General features: G+C 41.1%; 1 long non-coding RNA gene and 3 other non-coding genes across 4 annotated transcripts in view; 2 read left to right on the top strand and 2 right to left on the bottom strand.

Annotated features, from left to right (window-relative positions):
* Positions 1–17,501, top strand: part of LOC137849312 (uncharacterized) — a 61,299-nt gene that overhangs the window by 10,109 nt on the left and 33,689 nt on the right. The window lies entirely within an intron of this gene.
* On the bottom strand, positions 1,340–1,411 carry TRNAW-CCA (transfer RNA tryptophan (anticodon CCA)). The gene has a single exon. It is a non-coding gene; the product is annotated as a tRNA-Trp (tRNA).
* TRNAD-GUC (transfer RNA aspartic acid (anticodon GUC)) lies at positions 1,811–1,882 on the top strand. The gene has a single exon. It is a non-coding gene; the product is annotated as a tRNA-Asp (tRNA).
* Positions 2,051–2,122, bottom strand: TRNAD-GUC (transfer RNA aspartic acid (anticodon GUC)). Its single transcript has one exon. It is a non-coding gene; the product is annotated as a tRNA-Asp (tRNA).

The raw sequence follows: 17,501 nt of genomic DNA, 5'->3' as shown, positions 1-17,501 counted from the left end.
TGACCCTTAGTGACAATATCATGTTGTTAAGGAAAGAAAAAAAAATACTAACAAAAAGTACTAACCTCATAAATGTACAGTCAGCACAGCATGTGAAGCACTCCTCCTTGTCTGTTCAGAACTGGTACAATCTATGTTGACTGAAATACTGCGTCGACTTCTGGGCACTTTAAAAATGCAACTCATGTGGAAAGACTCCAGAGACAGGCAATACAAATATTTAGAAGCCCAGCAAACTGGGTCTTAGTCTGAAACATACAGCTATGGGGAGGCACAACAAATTTGTAATATGTAAGAAGTAGCTGTAAAAAGGAAGGGAATAAACTGTTTGCCATTGCTACTGGCAATAGCACGAGTACTCGATTTACGTTACAACAAAAGAGACATGATGGTTAAACTACATGTATTAGCTTCATAACAGTAATGATAGCAAAACACTAGAATAGAGCACATAAAAGGCTGCATAATTTGCCTTAGACTTTAAGGGTATATTGGACAAATCTTAGGCTTTAAAAACAAAAGTATTTGTCTAAAAAAAAAGTGTGATGATTCTTCTGAGTTTGGTTTCTAAGACTTGTGTATTCTCTTCATTTTCCGCCATGGTTTACGACGCTAATAAACCATCCTTACAAACCTAGAGCTTCCCTCCGCCATGTTTCTCTCTGTCTCTCAAATTCAGGCCTTTGACAAGCCAGTCTGTTTCCCTCCTAAGTAAATTTTGTTGTGTCAAACATCGTAGTCCACCCAAACCACAAAAATACTAGCTCTCGGGCTCACTATCTCACCTCTAGATCAAAATGAATTATTTTCTGTGTCTTTTTGCCTTCGGCACCTCCGTATGTGGAAATGGCGACTCAGAACATTGCTCTATGGCATAGCCTGAAGCCACCACGTCCTGACATGACTCTCCTCACCAAGCACCCCCCGATCAGGGCTTTGTTTGCCTCTGGGGATCCTGACACCAAACCCGCCGCGGCTCTGTGGCCGCCCTGTACCACAGGCTGCCCGCCCTCACTTTCACTTATCATGTGAGCTGGAGCCCGAACACAGGGTTTTCCTGCCAGATTTCTTTATTTTTTTGGCCTCAGTTCCACTTAAAAGTTTAGAACTTCTCTTTCTATGCATCTTTCCAACTGTTTCTCGTCATTCCCACAGTGTGTGTGGAGTTCTTGCACACATCCTGGTCCTTCACGTGAAGTTAGAAAGTCCTGTACACACACACGATGAGTAAAGAAGCGCCCATATCGAAGTCCCGCCTTAAAAACAAAGCCAAACAGCACGGCGAGTCCCTCCTTTTCGCCCGAGAAGAGGCCGGGGGAGGAAAAGCAGGAAAAGGAAGTGACCCCGACGTGATTCGAACACGCAGCCTTCTGATCTGGAGTCAGACGCGCTACCGTTGCGCCACGAGGTCCTGCTGGGCAGCCCTAGGCAGAGCCTTACAACTCGCCCACCGCAGGCCGCGGCGGGGCTGAGGCAGAGCCCTTGGGGGCCATCCCGGCGAAGCCCCCCTCACCCCCGCTGCGGCAGCCGAGCCGCCCCGAGCCGCGGCGGCCCCTCCCCTCCGCCTCGGGCTCCTTTCCCGCTTCCCGCCCAGAATCGTGACCGCCCCTCGCCCACACCCCCACTGCCGGCCCCTCGCCGCGGGGGCCTCTCGCTGCTTCGGGGGCGCCGAGCCCAGCGCCGCCGCCCGCGGGGTCGCGGAGCCCGGTCACCGCCCCTCGGCCGGGCCCCCTGCTGGAAGCGTTGGGGCTGGTGGAAGATGGGGCTGTGCACATAAAGGGACCTCCGCGAGGTTACTTTCCAAGGCAGCTCCTCGTTAGTATAGTGGTGAGTATCCCCGCCTGTCACGCGGGAGACCGGGGTTCGATTCCCCGACGGGGAGGCCACAATGTGTTTTTATTCAAAAAAAAAACCAACAGCCCAAGCCCCACCCGCTGCAACGCTCCGCCAACGACAACAAACAAAAAGCGGCGCCCCCAGGAGGGCCGGCCCTTTTCTGGCCGCCTCCTTCAGGCCCGAACGGACAAAAACAAGCGGCGCAGCAGCGCCTCTCCCCGTCGGGGAATCGAACCCCGGTCTCCCGCGTGACAGGCGGGGATACTCACCACTATACTAACGAGGAGCCGCGGGGCTGCGCCCGCCGCGCCGCCGCTCCCCGCCCAGGGCCGCGGCCTCGGGCCCCGGGCACCGCGTGAGGGGCAGCTCGGAGCCCCGCAGCGCCCGGCGGGGTGGGGGAGCGAGGGGCTGAGCCTCCGGGAGCAACCGGTGGAGCATGGGGGGGAGACAGCCCGGCTGCAGCCCGTGTTTTGTGTGCTTTTGGGCCTCGTGTGCTTGCAGGGAGGGGGGGAGTTCCCGTGCCGCGGGGGGGGGGCGAGGAGCAAAGCAGCCCGGATAGTCTTCGCCTTCGTATTTTCGCATCTGGTTCATGCTGAGCGTTTCTTTTTACGGGAACCTGAGAAGCCCTGGAGTCAGCAGTCCTGGGGGTGAAGGGACTCCAGCACCTGCTCCTCACCTACCTAAAAAGGGGAAGAGAGAAATGGAAACCAATTCCTTTGAGATTTGAGAGTAAAAGGCTGAAGGACACACGCCGGCTGGGTGGCTCGGTCCTGGTTTTGTCAGCAGTAAGGTGCTTGTAGGTTGGTAACACAGTGACATTAGACAGGAAACTGTATTTCCTTTATTAACTTGTTAGATGAAGCATTAGCTCCACACGCAAGCAGGCGATTGCAATAAGCCGTGCTCTCTTTTGATGATTTCTGCTACTACTAATACTTCTTTAGATAAAAGGACACCAGGGTGTCCTTTTTTCAGACAAGCACAGCTAAAGAACGAGCAGCAATCCAAATGTAGGCGTCTCAAGATGTGACCTGTGCCTGACACATTTTAGAAAGCTGGCCAGCTCATTTGAGTATTTAAATACAAATGTGTTCCTGAGCAGATGCAATAAATTCATGTTTTATCCCGACAACTGAAAACCATGAACGAAAGTCTCAGAATAATTTCATTACTTTAGAAGTGCTGTAATGAAATGTGCTGGTAGGGCCATGATCAAGTCATGGGCTTTAAGCCTCACGGAGCAGGATTGAAACCAGTGGTGCTAGGCTGGTCTAAACTTGCTGGGCAGGTTCAAATTTTATTCAAAAGGTGCTGATGGTTAACTTTAACCTGCGGGACTGCCTACTGGATCAAATATTGCCTGCTTGCATGTTGTGGGACCACTTGTGCTTGGCTAGTTTAGGCCTTCTCACCAGTCGTTTCCTAGTGTCTTCAGTTCCTTGGTCCCCATGGTCAGGCAGCTGAGTTGGCACCAAATGTGTTTAAGCGGTGGTGCTAGCTACAGTCTGACCTTCCTTTGATGCTGCTCTTTGCCTCAGAACTGGTTTTGCCTAAAGCTTTCACACAGACCTCTCCTTTCTCAGAACAGGACTTCTGCTATCTTCATAACATCTCATGCAAATTTCTGGCATTGGTAAGTATTTTTGGACTACCAGAGCCAGGCTTGCTGCAAATTATGTAGACATTTTGTTTTGTTCCGTGGCTTTGGCCATGATGGCACAAGTGGATCTGCCTGGGAGTTCTGAACCTCCTGGAGATACAAGGAAAGGCTATGGTGTGACACACTCTTGAAGCATTTTCAGCAAAGGTACAGTGGAACTGTGCAGAGCCCAAGCCAAGGCTCTGAAGAGTCTAAAGGAAGAACAAGTGGCCCTATTGGCACTGCAGTCCAAGGAGGAGACATCTTGCAGTGTTATGAGGAACTTGAGTGATATTGCTTGCATAATTCTCATGGTGCTTTTCATTCTGCAGCAGAGTGTTGGTACTGCTTCTACAATTCACTGTTTCAGAGAACCCAGGGATGAACGGTGGCTACCTTGCATCAACAGAAGAACCTTGCAGTGAAAGAAGGGCTGTTGACAGCTGGGACTGACCTCCTCGTTTCCCAGGCTTCCTCTGAAAGGCCCCAAGAACAAGTGACACAAAGTTTGCAGCAGCTTACTAAAGATGTTCTCCTCTTTGCTATGTTTCACCCCATTTTCAATAGCTTAGTACATTGCTAAGGGCATCCTATCAGAACAGAAGCTACTTTAGTAGTGAGAGTCCTTGGTCATGCCTCAGCTGCCCTACTCCCATTTCAGGACAGCTACTGTTACCTGCCTCAGCCATCTTACACATTTTGTATACTTTCTTCCAACCAGTGCAATCCTGAAACAAAAGTGTCCATAAATATGCAAACTCATGCTCTTGCACAACCTCTTCCCACTCTCCTTCTGGCAAGGATAACAAGCATATCTGCTAAAATATGTACTATGACCTGAGCTGGTGATGGTACATAGAGTTAAAGAAGCGTTAATCAACTAGGCTGCTATGGTGAAAACAATAAACATCTTTGCTTCCTCATTGAAGCTGATATGCACTTCTGAAGCTAGTCTTCAAAGACGTTATTGTATACTCCAACCTAGAAGATGATTAACTGCAGAACAGAAGCAGGAAGAGACATTGAGCTATGAAGCAAAAGTGTTGTTTTAAAGTGGATGGACTATTACAATGCTGCAGTGACTCATAGTTACACAGCAAATGCGTTCCCTGTTGATTTGTCATAGAGACATGTAAGTACAAAGCAGAACAGGTACTAGGAACTAGAATCAGTGCTCCAAGGTGTATGAAGCATCTGCCATCCCTTCAGGATTTGCATACAGCTATTCCATGTGCCCAACCCAAACCTTCTTTCATGCTTTCCTCATCATGGTACGTTCAGTCTGGTGGTAGATCATGGCTATCACTAGAGTGTTGATCCCTGGAGCAACAGTTATCTGTAAGAGGCCCTTTATGACCATAAGCAGGAGTAGGTCTGGGATCTAGCTCAGCCTTGTAACTGCAATCTCGTTACCCCGCCTTCAGCTTGCTTAGCTGAAAGTCAGCTTGCAATGTGCTTGCCCAGTTGAGTTTTGAGTATCATCATGGATGGGACATTCCACAGCCTCTTTCCTGCAATGGGTTGTCCTACCTCACTGTAATATTTTTTCCCCTTGTTTCTACTTGGAATTTGCCAAGTTGCTGCTTGATTGGTTGGCCTTTTCATTTTGCTGTGCTTCTCCAAGAAAAGTCTGGCTCCATCGTCTCCATACCATCCTGCTGGGTAGCTGAAGAGAACAATTAGGTAATCCTGTAACCTTCTTTTCTTTGGACTGAATAAATCCATCTGTCTCAGTGACATGTGCTCCAGCTCCCTTATCTTTTTGGTGAGCCTCCATTGGGTTAATGCCAGTTCATCAATATCTTTCTAGTATTGCAGAGCCCCAGTGCACGGTACTCTATAGGCAGTCTCAAACAAGACCAATGAGTGTGGGGAGCAGTAATCACTTCTCTTGACCTACTGGCTGTGCAGTTACTAATGCTGCCCAGTATGTGATTAGCTTTTACTGCTACAAGAGCAATTGCTCCCTCGTGTCCATCCCTGTTGTTCACTGAGACATCCAGAGCCTTTTCCACAAAGCTGCTGTTTAAGCAGTCAGCTCCTGGCTGCTGAATGGGGTTATTCTATCCTAGGTGTAGGACTTTGCATTTGCCTTTGCTGAATTGGAAGACATTTGTGTTGTTTTATTTCTCCAGCCTGGCAAGGTCCCAGCAAATGGCACTCCTGCCTTTGAGAGCATCAGTTGCTTTTGTAATTGAAGACGCTGCTTAGTCTCTCAAACTAAAGGCTGGGCTGCACACATTATCCTCACACTGCAGCTGTGCTTGCATCCCCAAGTCCAGAAGCAGTGGATTTGACACAGTGTATGCAGGATACAAGGCAACATATTCATGGGTAACAGAGGTACAAAGTCAAATCACCTCTAATTTGAAGTACCCACTTAAAATTTGGCCATGTAACAATGTCTTGAACTAGACCAAACCTCTTACATCAGGGCATGTCTCAGTATGAACTGCTTTGTTGAACCTCACTATAAAAATGATGTCTTCTATTAAATGCATTAAGCTTTCTTTTTCATAAAGACAACATGACTGATGGCCACATTAAAAAAATAGGAAGCTATTTGGTGTTCCATTTGCTTTCTATTTTATTGAGATACCTTTTGGTAGGGTTAGAATATATTAATACTTAAAAATATACCTGCTTCAGAGGAGTCAAGGTGAGTATTATCGACACCTGCACCGTGTCACCTCTAAAGTACTACAGCCTCTGGAAAATTGGCCTGATGCAGGAAAGTTATCTACAAGATTTTTCAAACCAGAACCCATGAAGAAAGCTAGGAAAAGTGACCCAATTGTCAGTGGGTTTAGATTTGCTCTACATATCACTATAACCCCATCCAAAGGGGTCCAAACAGAGAAAGACAAAAACAAAAAAACAAACAAACAAAAGGCTACCAAATAATGCTCCTAAATCAACATAAAAACAAGCCCTGGAGGAGAAAAGAGGCTCTTCAATGCTGTTGTCTTCAGTGGATGTTGCCTGAGTCCATAACAGCTGCTGTGAACTGAATATATTTGGTTCTGATTACTCTTAGCTATTTTTTACACTCCTGCTGATGCCCATTCATACATACCCAGCCCTCTGTCTGCTCTTTGTGTTCTATTTTATATTTGTCTTTGTCCTCACCCTCTAAGTTCACAGCACAGGATTTAGTTAGATTTTTGCTAAGAATTTATGAGTTATAAAACAGCATAATAAGTTATGGGATTCATTTCTTTACAGTTTTTCACCTTATGTAATTTCTGCACAGTGTTGTGGATTTGTTGTGCAGTCTGTATGACTTAGTGATCTTTTTTCTGTGCTAATATATTTTGATCAAGCTAAAACAAAGATTTAGAAGTCATTAGAAAAATTTACATCACTTAAGGAAACGAGTGATTGGACTTCCTGTGTAAAGTCAGCAACTGAAAAGCTGAAAAAATTCCAGGTAAAGGGGACTGTGACATTGTATGGCACTGCCTGGTGGATTAGTGGGAGGAGGGACGTAAGGGGCTTCCCCTTATTAGCATGCCTGATATAGTTCATACAGTACTAAATGCAGCCACACAGCTGGGCAGCTTCCTCTCTGTGTTGCATCATGTGAGCTGTCTAATAAAGGGGGTCTGTTAAAAACTTGTTGGATGAATCTCAGGGCTTGAAAATTTATGTCCTAAGAACTGTGAAATGAAACAGACAAGAAGTACCCATGTAGAACTGCATTTTCTATTTTGGTAAAAAGCATGAAAGAATAGTCGAACAGTTGAATCTAGCTGTTTATATTCCTATAGCATGGTGTAAATCTACTGGATGCTCCCAATAAGAATAAACTTCTTACCAGACAGACTCTGCATTCTGATCACTTCTTCCCTCAAAGGGGATTGCCAAGCAATTGTATTGAATAGATACTATGAAAAACTGTGAAATTCAATTAAATTGGGAAAAGTAGAGGCCAGCTGTTTTTAATGAATGTTTTCAACTTTAGAGCAGCAAGAAACCTGAGATATCCTGGTTAAAATCAGAGGATAGGACTCAGTAATTAAAGGGAAGATGGTTGATTAAATTTGTGTACAGAATTCAGGTGTCAGGGATGTATAGTTTCAGAGTAATCTCAGAAGAGTGTTTATGCAGCAAAGCCCTTAGAAATGTTAGGATATAGCAAAATCTGGATACGTTGTGTACTAATATAAGTGTCCTTGAGTAATGCACTTCTGGATACCAGAATATCCCTGTCATGTGCCTGTAATAACTTCCTAGTCATAACTTCCAAGCTGTGATGAAAGACTGTAGTGGATCTAAACAATTATACCATTGGTCTGTCTTGGTTTAAAATATGGCATTTCTTAGGAGCTTGAAACGGTCAATAAATTGCCTCAAAGTAGACCACAATATAGTACCTAAGAAGGAGAATTCTAGAGATGAAGACGTGGAAATAAATCAGGTACTGTCATACACAGCCATCGTGTAACCATGAGGTCCAACTCTCTCATCATATCACTTCTTGGAGTGAACACCTGCCATTCCAAAAAAACGAACAGTGAATCTAAGAAAGCAAAATGCAGTGTAGAGACAGGAAAAAAACATGAGATAACAAAAGCCACACAAAGTACTACAGGTAAAAGCATCACTGACTGACGTTAGGTGACTAAATCAAAGATGTCATGAGATAGAGACATCACACAGAGAAATGAATCATACTGTAAAGAGGATGTCCATTTTACACAACTGTGAATAAGGGAATCTTCAGTGAATTTAACTTCATCCTAGAAAGCTGATCATCAGATTTTTTTTTTTCATGCATTCTGATGCTCACTAGGTATAAACATCATGGACAAATGCAGGCCAAGTAATTATGATGGAGTAAACTGGACACCTAAAACACAGATGAACTAAAGGAGGAGGTGGTATTAAAACCAAATAGGCAATGCTTGCTTAAGGTATAAAATTAGAAATAAACAGAAGAACCTGCAGAAAGCTCTGGGAAAAATAAATAAATAAATAAATAAAAGTATGTTCCCACATCAGAACTTAGTAATGCCAGAGCCCTTGACTAGTGCGGCTCTGTACATTTGAGAGATTGTACTAGTATAGTACTAGAAAATCAGTAGGTTAAAAAATGTCAGTGTACTGAGCCAAGAAGTCAGTTTAGTTTTTATCTAGCAGTTCACAGAAGGGAAACTGACTTCACCTTGGAAATGCTATCAGAACGTGCATTGGAAGTATAAAGGACATGACCTCACTGTGACTTTTCAGTACTTAAAGGGGACTTATAAAATGGATGGAGAGTGACTTTTTGCTTAGGCAGACAATGGCAGCACAAGGGGGAATGGTTTTAAAGTAAAGAGGGGAGATTTAGATTGGGTGTTAGGAAGAAATTCTTCCCTCAGAGGTTGGTGAGGCACTGGCACAGGCTGCCCAGAGAAGCTGTGAATGCCCCATCCCTGGAGGTGCTCAAGGCCAGGCTGGATGGGGCTTTGGGCAGCTTGGTCTGGTGGGAGGTGTCCCTGCCCATGGCAGGGAGGTTGGAACTAGATGACCTTTGAGGTCCCTTCCATTCCAAGCAATTCTATGATTCTATGATTCTAAGTTGCTGCTTTTGTGAAAGTTTTGAGAAGTTTCAGCATGACAGACATAGGCATCACTGAAAAATGTCTTGGTGAGTCACAAAATCCAGTTAAGAAAACCCCGCAGCTGAGACAGAAAGCATTGTGAACAGATACTGAAACATCACACTGCATCATCAAGGTACATTTTGTCTGAGAAAGCATTTGGTATTAAGTGGAAAGCAAAATGAATGGCAGTTTGGAATCTTCTAAATAGCATCTGAGTTAATGGAGCTTAGATGAGCAATGTAATGTAGGCTGGCAATCTTTTTCTAAGAGTTCAATTAGAGAAGACCTTCAGAGCTTGATGAATGTTTTCAAAAAAAAAAAAAAAAAAGATAACAAAAGTGGTAAAAGCACTCTCAGCAAAAGACAAAGGTGACAACTCATTTATTTTAACAACCAAGCACTAGATCACAGCTACCAGCACTCCAGCAATTTATTGTAGTGCTGGCTTCACTGTGTTCCTGATCGTCTGGCCACCACCACGTACTATTTCATTGTGCTGTGCACCAGGTAGAGACAAATAGCTTCTGTTCTAGACAAACCCATGGCTTGATGGGGTAACAGTTTCACCCCTTCCCCTTTCTTTGGGATATAGGGGCTACACAACACAGAAACCACAGTTGTCTTTTCCTTACTCAGTGCTGCAAGGACTGTAGTAATCTGTGCACACAGGGAAACACTGAGAAACCCTAAGTGGTCCTCATGGCTTATAAAAGCCAGTAAGGCTTAAGTCTTATTTCAGTAGTTTTTCTTTCTTTCTTTTTTTTATTTTTCCTCCTTTCTTTTTCCTTTTTTTTTTCTTTTTTTTTTTTTTTTCTTCCTTGTCATGCATTGTAATATTATGCCTACTTCTGGCTTTTCCACTTTGTAGTTTTCCTCACCTTTCCCCTCCCTTTTCACTATTCTTCCCTCTTCCTTTACCTTTTTGGTTGGTTGGTTGGTTGGTTTACTCTTTCTCCTTAAGAAAAAATAGGATGCCCAGCTCTTGTCCAAATCATGAGGATGCAAAAGAGTGATTTAGAGTCTAGAGGAGACTGCTGTTCCGCTTCAGCTGTGCTAGGAGAAGATCCTGGGATTGCCCTCTTTTGCTTCTGATGCAATTTTCAGGGCGTGGATGAACAATAGAATGGAAATGGATAGGTTTTTAGATTTGTCAAATGAAAGAAGGAAGATGGTACAAAACAAAACATTAAAAAGCCTTTACAGAAATTAATTGCCATTTCCAATGCTATTAATGATAGAGAAAAACAAATGTGCACTTTCATAGCATCACAGAACGTTTTGGAAGGGACCATAAAGATCATCTGGTTCCAACTCCCTGCCATGGGCAGGGACACCTCCCACCAGACCAAGCTGCCCAAAGCCCCATCCAGCCTGGCCTTGAGCACCTCCAGGGATGGGGCATTCACAGCTTCTCTGAGCAGCCTGTGCCAGTGCCTCACCACCCTCTGAATGAGGAATTTCTTCCTAATATCTAATCTAAATCTACCCTCTTCTAATTTAAAGCCATTACTCCTTGTCCTATCACTTCACTCCCTGACAAAGAGTCACACCCCAGCTTTCCTCTGGGCCCCCTTTTAGGTAGTGTAAAGCCACTGTAAGGTCTTCCTGGAGCCTCTTCTTCTCCAGGCTGAACAACCCCAACTCCTTCAGCCTGTCCTCATAGGAGAGGTGCTCCAGCCCTTTGATTATCTTTGTGACCCTCCTCTGGACTTGGTCTAATACTTCCATGCCCTTTTTGTGCTGGGGGCCCCAGACCTGAATGCAGGGCTCCGGGTGGGGTCTCACAAGAGCAGAATAGAAAGGGAGAATCACCTCCCTCAACATGCTAGTCATGCTTCTTTTGATGTAGCCCAGAATACATTTGGCTTTTTGGGCTGCAAGTGCACGTTGCTGGCCCGCAATTCACCAGTGAGTGTTAAAGATGTGAGAGACGGTTAACTATCTTGTTCAATTGTAATGGCCTGACACTTAAAAAAGATGCAGAAATGAATCATAGTGCACTTTAAATTTTGAAACAAGATGAATATTTAAAGGCAGTTGAAGAGCCAAAACCACAAATGAGGAACAGTTGAGAATGATGTGCTTAGAGCACAGCCGCTTTAAGAGCTCAACACTACCATGTCTCTGTAACGCATTGTCTGACAATCACAATATCTAGTTGTAGTTAATTTGCAATCACTAATTCTAATAAAATAAAAGAAAAAGCATCAAGAGAAAAATATCAGATACATTGCTAGGTACAATCAGGTTCAGAGAAGACAGGGCATTTTATAACTTTTTCACAGCTGCTAAAGATGGGAGATGTTGATCTGCACTCACTGGCTTGGAGATGTCACTTCAAAGTGATGAGAAAAAGACTTAGTAATTGGTGTGGGGCAATATGTGAAGGGAGCCTTTGTCAAGGTAGCAATAATTAAAATAATGGGTTAATAAAGTTCAATACAATGTGAAATAACATAGCTATTCCTGTGGGGAAAAAAAAAAAGTATAAACTTTTTTTTTTAATTTATGTTAGTGTTTCTCATCACATGCGATTAGAATGTGGAGATTTTTACTCCAAAAAGCACAGTGTTCTTCAGAACAATAATCTTTATTTCTTTCACTGCTATTTGGCGGGGTAATAATCATCTTTCCTTCAGTTTCTTTGCAAAAGAAGTAGAATTTCAATGCAATTGCACTGGCTCCCTCTGGTGGCACTCAGAGATGTTCTACTTTACAATCCAGCAAAACTACTGATTCAAAACACGTTTGATATCAGAAATTGATATTACTATTTTATTTTAATTGTTGTATTAAAAATAGGAGGAAAAAGTAATCATATCCTTGAAGTCCAATGCAGCTTACACAAAATCAGTTCATAAAAATGAAATCCTATCAGCAATCTGGGTCAAAATGGCTGGAGAAAACATCACTTGTTTCCCTTCCCTCACATTCTTTTAACTGAATTCATGGACAGCATTTTACTATTATGTGTTTGGAAAGGAGAGGAGTTACAATGTCTTAGCTATGGCCCTACCCTGTTTCACTTGGCAGCAGAGATCAATCAGTCTTTTACAGAAAGTTTTCACAGGAAAATTTCCGTTTTGAAATTAAGGCACTTGGCAGTTGTTGCCACTTGCATCCTGAGAGCTCTTGCCAGAGCTAAAACAGATGTGCAGTTAATGCCTGTTTTTGTCCACTTGTTTTTAATAATGAATGTGGATAAGAGAGGAAAGAAAGGGTAAAGAGGAGCAGGAAATGGGGAAGCAGTTAGATCATTTCCTTTATTTATCTATGCAGGAGGACCTGCATTTTGAGGATGTTGCCAAGGATGAAACTAGCCCTTTTATCTAAAGTTGGGTAACTCTGCAGTTACCCATCCTCAGCAAAGCAGGACTGACTGAGGGGAAGAAAATGATTAAAGTTGCATCATCAGTGCGGCCCAGTCTCCCATCTCTGCAGTCCAACTCCTCATTATTGAACACAGTAGGTTTCCTGAATGACTGAATGTTCCTGCCCCTTCTTCTACTTAATAACAACGGAGAGATCAAGGAATATTGCCTGGAAACAGAAAGGGAGAACAGGTTTTGGTCATTTTAAGTCCACTGTATTAACAGTCACGGGTTGATACACAGATATATTTCCAATGATAGCACTTTAGAAACTATCAAAACAAGAAAATAGAAGAAAAATTATTTTTTTTTCTATGCATATTGCAGAACAATATATCAAAAGATCAGCACTGAAAAAGCACCAGACATTTTAATATGTACTGAAATTTTACAGAGAGGAAAGAATGCATTCACCATGATGGTCCGAATTTTTGGGTAGACCTGTGCGGAGCCAGGACTTGGACTCAATAATCCTTATGGATTCCTTCCAACTCAGGATATTCTATGATTCTATGATTCTATGATAAATACTCATATTGGAAGAAATGGCTCTTCTGTTTAAATGGATAAAGGGGGCACAATCTTTTCTGATATAGCTTTAAAAAGTGAAAAGGGAAATGCTAAAAGTATTTTTGAACCATTATTTTTTAAATGATTTGAATACTCTGCTTTTTGAAAGCTCTTTAGTGCTAAATACCAATAATATTTTGCAAATTCTCTGATCTTGGCCAAATTCTGATCCTACAGACTCTTCTGCTTAAGCAAAAACCAAACTAAACCAAACCAAACCAAAACCATCACCACCACCACCATCACAAAAAACAAACAAACAAACAAACAAACAAACAAAAAAACACCAGAAAACTTATTAAATAAAATGTAATTAATTTACTGGATTAGCAAGTCTGAAAATTCAGCTTTTCAGAATATTTCAGGCTTAAAAATCAAAAATAAAAGCAAACAGTATTATGAGTAACAGCTGTATATATGTGAAATATATATATATGTACATATACATATACATTCTCTGCTACAGAAGGAAGAATTCTCTCTGAGTCTTTTATTAGTATATTTAATCATAATAGCTTGGCATTCTTGAGGCTTATGTATATAATTCTGCACACCTGCAAGTTCTTGGAACACTTCTTTAACCTTTAAGAAACACACCATCAGACAAGCAATGTATTGCATGTGTCAGCACGTTATTCTAAAATATTTAATGTGAACTTTATTATTTGTAAATCTTGTTTCTTCATATGAGAAAGTTCTGTGTTATTCAGCAAATTCTTTACCTGACATTTCCACAGCTGGTTTTACATCTACAAAATCCACTAATTTTAGACAATGCCTTTTTGTTTTCAAAATCAGTTCAGTCAGTAATAAGTCACCAAATTTTAAATAAAGCTAGCTTTTGAACCATGAAAGAATAGAAGAAATTTGAGCCTTGTGTAAAAGGCAAAAACAATTGAAACTGTGCATTAAGAATGGCAAGTCATTCATAACTCTACATCACACAACTGAAAGCTAAGCTAGACTATTTATAGCTAAGCACTGTCAAGAGCAATATGTGTTGATGAGAGAACCTGACTGTTAGTACATTCCTAGATTAGGTACATGCTAATAAGGCCTGTGAAAAGCAATAAAAGGGATGAAGTCTTAAGATAATATTTAGAAGCCAGAAAACATGTTTAAATTGCTTAGATAGACAAAATGGAAAATTAGAGGCATAAGGAGCTAAAGTAGGTAAAATTTTCACTTTCTAATTATTTGTAAAGCAATTCTGTTTTCTATAGATATTTAAAACAAGCAGACTGGTAATACTTTTAAAATTTACTTCTAATAATCAATGATTATATTAATTATAATAATTATTAGTATTTTATATTACTAATTAAATAGTAATATATTAAAAACACTGTTAATAACGAGTCCATTGTAGTGTACATTTTCTTGAAGGTATTTTTTTTTAAACAAAGGAAAGAAATCAAACACTTTTCAGAAGGGCTTAGTTGGGAACTGAATCACTTTTGCAGTACAACATTCTGGAAGATTCCAAAGACAGTGGGATGCGGCTTTGCGAGACTGTATAGATCGGTCTGGGAATCTGATGTGTCTTTGGGTCAGAAAATCAATCAATGTTCTGGTCATCACTTTTATTCAGAAACAATTCCTTAGTATGTAAAGGAGAGAGATTCTAAATTATCAGTGTTCCCATAGAATAACACTGTATTTCTACAGGATTGACATAAAAAATGAAGTGTTTTTTTTTTTTTTTTTTTTTTTTTAATTTTAAATATATTTTTATATATATATATATATTTTTTTTTAGGTAAATGGATTGTGGATATATATGTGGATATATATGTATGTTGTATGTTACAAAATTCATCCTTATCATGTGCTCCCTGCTGCCTCCTGTAGCACAGTGTAACAGTCTGTGTTCCCTATATTTGGAACTGAAAGTAAAACTGTGCTTAAAATCGGCACTGCAGGGCCAAATAATACTACTGTTCTCTTAACAAGAGGCATGCTTGCATCTAGAGCTGAGTCTACCTACAATTTAGGGAGGGACAGAAAAGTGTTCTAGTTCTGCAGACCGGATGCAGAACTTCAGCTGAGATATTTCAGAGAAGAATGTTGTGGATAGATACATATCTCAGATTCAAATACCTTTGTGTTTCAAGATGCATTCAGAATTTTGGGTGTTGCCTCATGCTAGTGCCATATTTAAGCTTCCTTTGTTTGAGGTTTGAGGTTTTAGTAAGTGAAATAAAGAGAATGTGTAACTTTTAAAATACAAGGTAGTGAAAGCTATGTTTATAGAGAGGAGATTATGCATGGAATTCATGGAAAGAGGATATGAAATTTGGAAGGCAGTAACCACAGTTTCTACAGTGCATAAAACCACAACATTTTCTTTATGCATTCAAAGATACAGCCAAGAGACAGTCGTGCAGTCCACTCTCCCCCTGCACCCAGTTGCTTCCTCAAAGAGAATCCAGCATGAAGTTACACATCAAGAATGGCAGTTTTACGGCTCATCCTAAACCGTTGGATCAGGTACAAAAGGAGGATGGGAATGGGTGATGGTATCAGGGCAGTCCACATGCACATTGATCCTAAGTTTACTGGTCAGGGATCTGAGCAGCTCAGCAGGCTCTTTTGCCTGCCTTCTTCTCATTCTGTACTCACATAACTGTGATGCCTAAATTACAGTCACCTATCTCCCAGCTCCTAACAGCAATACTTCATGAACATACTGTGAACTCTCCCTCCCTATGTAGTCAGTAGAGAGACAGACACGGCATTTCAGTGTTAGGACACCAGAGTGTTATTTCAGACTACCCACAGTGTCCAAAGTTAGGCGGGTAAAGGTAAGCATGCTTAACTAGGAAATTGTTATTCCTGCTTAGTTTATATCCCTCTCCTTGTCCCAAGAAGTTAGATTTATTTCCCCTAAAATTTATCATGATTTTGGCAACCCAGAATTTTTTTCTACCCTGACCCATTTTTTTTTCTTTCATTAAGTTTGTCTACAGGAAGATGGTTGTATATAAAAGGTTTAATTTATATTCTTGATATTCTATTACTAAGGAGATGGTTACACTGGGAATGAAGATGGCTTTATATTAAAATGTGTTTCATTAGCTAATTTAATTGATAGGTTTGGTATCTCACAAGGCAACTCCCAAGAAAAAGGGATATTTTAACTTAATATACTATGCATAAACACTTTCCAAGCACGGATGATAATTGCTCATCATTATGTCTGAAGCAATGGTCTTTTGGCAGAAACTTAATGACTGTTATTCCATTGGGCAAGATAAGGCTTTGGTATTCACTTAGTGAATTATTGTCTTAATTCTTTGTGTCTGGATGATCACGGACAATGTTATTAATAATAGATTGGAAATGAAGAATAAGAGGGACTATTCATCAAAGACCATATCCAAAGGACATACCAACTCTGGCTTGCTGGACTGATTGTTTTCTACAAGTGGTAGTGTCATTTGTACAGCAGATGCCTAATAGCAGCTACTGAAGAGTGACTGAATTACATTGTTCTTAGGTAGATGTATGCATCTTGCTGTCTTTGCAAATTGTAAAAATAAATTTATAGAATACAAGTACATTTTCATAGATGAAATTCCTTTCAGGCAACTAAAGATTTGAAATGACTAGTCATTACATGACTGGCTTTTCCTTGTTTTCCAAATGCTGATAAATGGAAGTAGAGAACAATGTGTTGTAGTAGATAATATGAGAAGACTTTAAAAGGTCTTGTAATTAGTTGTATTATGAAGAGATCCTATATCATGCACCTAGTAGACATAGTTATGGTTCCTAAATTTTTCTGAAGAGGAGAGATTTTTCTTCCTCTTTTGAAGTACATTAAAATAGTTGACCTTTTATATACCCAGTATTTGCTTTTATACAGCAAACAGCATCTTTTTTTTTTTCTGCAAACAGCATCATTTTCTCAAAGACATAACCATTTATGAAGAACCATAGTGGTATAGCATAGTGGTATACTCCATAGTGGTAATAGCTAACAAGATATGGGGAGGAAGGACTATTCTCCAGCTCTTTTTCAACTCCTTCCAATCAAATATGGCCATCTGAAACTCTAGGGAGTCCATCAACACTTATATTCAGAAGATGTAAGGGTTCTAATTATAACCAGTTCTTCACCACGGCCATGGATGATGAGGAGGAGAAAATGAGATCTCAGTGTGCACCTTCTGTTTTTTATTCACCTGCAGTGAGTGTCAGAGAGATAACTGGCTTCTATTGATTGCATATGGCACCAGTATCTCTGGATACCAGAGAAAAAGTAATGTGAATGGATGATTTGTGTAACTGATTCGTTCTAAGTTTGGTACTTATTTCTGAATTAAAGCCTCAGTACACAAATCTGCATGTACAAACTCTCTCAAGTTATTACATTTATGTCAAGAATTAAGCCTGGTGCTCAGGAAAAATTACACAATAGCTGGAGAGGAATAAAAAAAATCAACAGGACAGAAGTGCATAATATGAGGAAAAAATTAAGACAAAAAAAGA

This window comes from Anas acuta, chromosome 1 (assembly GCF_963932015.1).
Source record: "Anas acuta chromosome 1, bAnaAcu1.1, whole genome shotgun sequence".
NCBI lineage: Eukaryota > Metazoa > Chordata > Aves > Anseriformes > Anatidae > Anas > Anas acuta.
This window is presented reverse-complemented; position numbering and strand designations above follow the sequence as displayed.